Source organism: Microtus ochrogaster, chromosome 1 (genome assembly GCF_000317375.1).
Source record: "Microtus ochrogaster isolate Prairie Vole_2 chromosome 1, MicOch1.0, whole genome shotgun sequence".
In the NCBI taxonomy this organism is placed as follows: Eukaryota; Metazoa; Chordata; class Mammalia; order Rodentia; family Cricetidae; genus Microtus; species Microtus ochrogaster.
In genome coordinates, this window is record NC_022009.1 from 82,234,617 (window position 1) to 82,240,592 (window position 5,976).

Here is a 5,976-nt window from a genome sequence, read left to right on the forward strand (position 1 = left end):
TCAGCCCGAAGAGCCATCAGGGCTCCCTGACCTGTGGGAAGTCCAAGGACCGCCCACCTCCATCCAGGTTCAGTAAGTTGAGCATCCAAACTGCCCAGGCCCCCCCAAAGCCAGCACGTGCAGTAGGATCAATTCTATCTCAATAAATGAACAGCCAAGGGCCAGATACTTTCTCTGCTCAGCCTCACCACAGAGTGCTTCTCCCTGCATTGTTAGTTCTTCAAATCAACAATCTTCTCTGGTTTATCATATAAACCAAATATATAGATAAGTCCTAAGAATGCTGGCAGGCCAATGCATTGACCTATATTTTAAAATATATGTATCGTGTGCCTTGGCCTGAACTATTTTTTTTCTCCACTGTGTCCCTTTGTCAGACAGAGACAACATTTTTTTTTTTTTTTGGTTCGGTGATGAATATTTGTCAGTTTTTCTCTTCTCCCTCCCTCAGCCTCAGAATCTCACCCCTGGAGTTTCTGTTTTGTAGTTTCGACATTACTTTTTTACTTCGGTGAACATGTACAGTTCATGCAGAGGAGAATGCAGGGTTTGCGTTGTTAGGGAAAGTATCCGTATGACCTTGAGCAGCCTAGAGCTACTCTTCAGGGGTTAAGAATTAGTGGATGGCATGTATAAAATTAGCTGGTTTAAATCAAGGCAAGGTTTGGGTCCTGACATGGTAATGAATTCCTTTGTTTCTAAGATGTGTGGAGGTGGCAGTCTATGAAAACATTTCTTTCTTTCAGGCCTTAGATGCTACAATTAAGGCATTTAAACCACAATGAAATTAAGAGCACATGTACTATGCAGGCTCAACCTATTTATTAGCTACTAAAGGAGAGTTCTCCGCTAATGTCCTCAGTGGAAATGGAATGTTTTCCACTTAAAGAGGTTCGTGAAACCAAGTGCCCTAGTCAGACCTCTCTCCCTTCTTCACCCAGAGCACGCAGGCTCTCATAGGCTGAAGAAGAACAGTGTTTGAGCCCTGGAAATTAAAAAAAAAAAAAAGGTTCACTTTCAACAGCCGTAACTTCTGTGTTCTGGGTTTTCCCCTGAGCTCCCCAGCCACATCCTTGTAGCTGCTCAAGCCGCACGCAGTCCTCTGGGCTGAAGCAGTGTGACCAGGGCTCACAGGCATTGCCACTGAGTACAAATACCAGAAATGAAACTTGTGGGGCTTGAGTGGGTGGAGCAGTACCCAACTGTGACCCCCAAAGCAAAAGAATCACCTGTAAATGACCAGTGTGTGACATCCTATGTACCCTTCCTCGGGGGGACAGTGTGAAGACAACCCCTCCCATACGTGTTGAAAAAAAAAAAAACCCTGATTACCCACGCTCACACCCTCCAGCCACTAACTCTCGATTGTCTAAAGAATCACTTTGGACAGATGGTCTGCATAAGAACCTGATGCCCTCAGCACTGAGGAGTGCGTTCAATGACGCAGCTCCTCTTAAATCTCACCACGGCCATATGAAATGGCTATTGCTGTTACTATTGTTCTCATCCTACAGATGAAAACACTGATGCCCAGAGAAGCTAAATGACTTCCCTGATTGTCAAATAAAGCCGACATTTGAGTTCCTACAGCTAGGTGTGAATCTGTTAGCCAGCATTCCACTCTACCTTCAACACAGAACAGTTAACATCTGCTCTCAAGTACCAAGCCCAGGCAGCCAGCCTGCCAGGTAGGGTACATGCAGTTAATTTTGGGGAAGAAGTTTCTCTCTCGTAGAAGAGCCCGGATGTGAAAGTCAGAACTACTCAAACAAGCTAGAACCAACAAGAATCATCCACACAGGCTAGAATGCACCCTGGTGCTACAGTGCCCACAAGGCCTGCATAAGGCTCTGAGCTCCCTCTTCAGCATCCACGAGAAGATGCTAACTCATCAGGGTGGGGTGGACTTCAACAGAAGCAGGACAGCAGCTCCTTTCCCTACGTGTATCTCTTTGGGCACAGGGACAGTTGAATCTGTTTTATTTTCCCCTGAAAGTTCTTACTGAGCACCTATGGCTTGCTGTGACAATAAATGCCTGGGATTAATTTCCCTCCTTGAAAATATTTCATTAAAAAAAAAAAAGATTGACCCCACAGTGGGCTCACAAGCAGGAGATTTGCCTGGAGCCCCCGGTGTATAGAAGGATAGAAAATAATTAAAAATCAGAACAGAGTCGGGTTCCAAATCAAGAGACGTCTCCCGATGTCTGTGTGAAAATCGCAAGAATTGGCAAATTAATGAGACTGTAGCCTGAGGTGAAGTCTGCACTTAGCCTCTGTAATTACTGAGAAACCGGAGATGCCTCGGTGGGTTGGATGAGCAAAGAGAATGATTTCCGGACATCAGTGGCATCATTTAGAATGCAAAAGCGCTAATGTACTGGAGCTGCTGCCAGGGACAGTTGAAATCCGGGCTGCAGCTGGGACAGCCCAGACACACTTTAGGGACTGTGTTAGCCTCCTCCTTCATGGTGGGCAGAAAAGAGAGCTTCGGAGTTCTGATGGGAATGAAAGGGACTGGCACACCCTACACCCTCAGGCTAGGTGGTCTCTGCGCCAGTGTTTTATACAAACTGCCTTCATTGTATCCAAATGAGCTGGGTCGTTTTACTTCGTGTAACATGTCCACCCTCCACTATCCATTGTGATACAGGCCTGACCTCTATTATCATTGTGGTTACTGTGCCACATGCAAATGATACAGTGTTGTGGTTTGAGACTGAAAAGTCCCCCATCCTCATGGGTCTAAACACTTAACCCCAGGTAACAGCACTATTGGGGAAGTTGTGGAACCTCAGGACACATGGAGGACATGTCACAGGCTTTATGAAGATTATAACTGCTGCTGATTCCAGCCTGAGTTCTCTGCTTCCTGTCTACTGTGATGTGCACAAGCAGCCACCTCCAGCTCCCGCTGCTTTGTCCTACCTGCCATGTTAGACTAGCACCCTGTGAAGCCACGATCCAACAAATCCTTTCTCCTGTAGGCTGCAGACCTTTCTCATGGTAATGAGTGAGAGTAAATAATAGAGACAAAGCCATTTTGTGATAATTGGCAAAGATGGGAAGATGGTGCATGTGCTCTTTCGTTCCTTCACAATGGCTGTTATGTGTTACTGTTATATGGATCATCTCTAGCACCAGTCTTAGAATAGGTGACTGATGTAGTTTTTCTTCAGCCTTCTACTCCACATCCTATTATAGGACACTGAGGTTGCCATCTCCTTGCACGATGTTCTGAAAAACTTCCTCTTATAGGTAAATTTGTCGAAAAAATGTCCAGCTTTTTAAAAGTTCAATTCCTAGAATAGAAGTGCCTGGGGGGAAGCACGTAGATTCTTTTAGAAGTCAAGGTTTTGAAACATGTTTCAGGCAGAAACTTTCACCCACTTTACATGTACAATCCTGAGTTTTTGACAATGTGACATCCAAGGCTAAGCCCTGTCACAAGAGCACCCATGTCATCACGCAGTCTGCTATGAAGACACAGCTGGCCCTCTGAGCATCTGCGGCGGACCAACAGGTTCTGTCTGTGGGTTTGTGAAGGCTTCTGTCTTGCCTTGTGTTTTGTTCATTGGCTCACTGATGGCATACATATTCAAGGTTTATTGTCTGTTCTTGTGTTTGACAGTGTGAGTTTTCACACATCCTTGCTTGTACATTAGAACCGGAGAATCATCTGTCACATTGTATAGATGCTTTCTTTGTTATTCCCTCTTAAAAATTGCTAACAGTTCTCATCGGATGTGTTTACATTTCTACAATTTCTACATCACTTCTACCCTGGTAAAATGCCTTTCTAATGTTTGATTTGATGACAAAAAGTCTAATATTTGTCATCTTCATGTATGGAACTTTGATTCATCTGGAATTTCTTTTGGCATATCCCAGGGAGTGAATTTTAACTTTATTTTCCCCCAAATAATGAATCAGTTATCCAGATCACATTTTATCAAAAGAGAAATTTTTTCCTCACTAATTTCAGAACTTGTCTTAGTTACATCTCATCTTACTGAGTTGTAACTTCACACTTTTTATCCTATCCCACAAATTTTCTTATCTTTGTTTTTAAACAATATGTACTATTTCACTCTTTTTGTGTGAAAGCTTCATAAAATATCAGCTGCAGCAAGCACATGTTCTCATTACTACAATCTATCTATCAGAATGTCTTCTCAGACGCTAACTATGTGGGATAAACCAAAACCCCATACCTGAAGTTAATAAGTGAGAAATTTTCCTGGACCACCACTGCTTAGAGATTAATCCAAGAATAATAGATATCCTGAGAGAAGTTTTCCTCCCAAGGAACCTGCTATGTTGTCCCATGTTTAAGTTTTCCTTTATGTAACTCAGTAGACTTCTACAGTTTCTTTAAGTGTTTGGTCAGCATATCTTACAATTTGGAAATAAATCCTATTCTTTGTTTTTTTTACTTTTTTTCAGTATCTTATATAAAACATTTATATCAATAGCCATTAGCATTAGTTTTCTATGCATGCTCTCTTCCAGGTCTTGCTGTTAAGGTTGAATTTAATAAATGATTTTGTAGGAATAAACATCTTCTACCTTTTCATATGCTTTAGAATGATTTAATGGCACAGACCAGCCTGTTGCTTAATAGGAGGCATGACTCATGACCTGACCCAAGGATGTTTATGGAGACAGAAGCTTCTTTCTTCCTTCCTTCTTTCCTTCCTTCCTTCCTTCCTTCCTTCCTTCCTTCCTTCTTCCTTTTGGTTTCATTTATTTATTTATTTATTTATTATATATTTTCTTAAAAAAAAACCAATCCAAATTCCCACTCCCTCCCCTCCTCCTGTTCCCTCCACACACCCTCCCACTCCACCCCCATCTAATCCTAAGAGATAGTAAGGCCCTCTTTGCTTTGTGGAAGGCCCAAGACCCTCCCTACTACATCTAGGCTGAGCAAGGTATACATCCAAAGAGAATAGGATCCCAAAAAGCCAGTATTTGCAGTAGAGATAAATCCCAGTGTCACTACCAGTGGCTTCTCAGTCTGCCCCAGGCATACAACTGTCAACCACATTTAGAGCGACTAGTTTGGTCCTATGCTTGTTCCTTCCCAGTCCAGCTGGAGCTAGTGAGCTCCCAATAGCTCAGGTAAACTGTTTCAGTGGATGAACCCATCATAGTCTTTGCTATGACCTCTTTGCTCATATTCTCATTCCTTCCACTCTTCAACTGGACGTTTCAGTCCAGTGCTCCAGTGTGGGTCTCTGCCTCTGTTTCCATTTGTTGTTGGATGAAGGTTCTAAGGTGATATTTAAGATAATCATCAGTCTGAATACAGGGTAAGGCCAGTTCAGGCACCCTCTCCTCTATTGCTTAGGGTCTTAGCTGGGGTCATCCTTGTGGATTCCTGAGAATTTTTCTAGAGCCAGGTTTCTTGTTAATCCCATAATGGCTCCCTCAATCAAGATATCTCTTTCCTTGCTCTCATCTCTGTCCTTCCTTCATTTCAACTATCCCATTCCCTCAAGCTCTCCCCAACCCTCCCCTTCTCCCCTTTCTTCTATCCCCTGCTCCCATGCTCCCAATTTTGTCAGGAGATCTTGTCTGTCTCCAATTTCCAGGGGGTCTATATATGTTTTTCTTTGGGTTCACCGTATTACTTAGTTTCTTGAGGCAGGATCTCATTCGAAGTCAGGCTTTCCTGGAACTTACTCTGTAACCTAGGCTTACCTCAAACTCACCCTGATCCTCCTGCCTCAGCCCCTAAAGTTCTGGGATGACAGGGATAAGTTACCATGCTTGGCTAGCCATCAATTTATAAAACTGTACTCTTTTACTCAGTGTTAGGAATTTGTATTAAAAATTTAAATTCATTTAACAATTTAAAAAATCAGATGGTGGCTGGGTGGTGGTGGCGCACGCCTTTAATCCCAGCACTCGGGAGGCAGAGGCAGGCGGATCTCTGGGAGTTCTAGGCCAGCCTGGTCTACAAGAGCTAGT

The 5,976-nt window shown here is 43.3% G+C and overlaps 1 protein-coding gene across 1 annotated transcript in view; it reads left to right on the forward strand.

The window, feature by feature from the left end:
• Pik3cg (phosphatidylinositol-4,5-bisphosphate 3-kinase catalytic subunit gamma) overlaps positions 1-5,976 on the forward strand; it is a 32,983-nt gene that overhangs the window by 23,739 nt on the left and 3,268 nt on the right. The window lies entirely within an intron of this gene.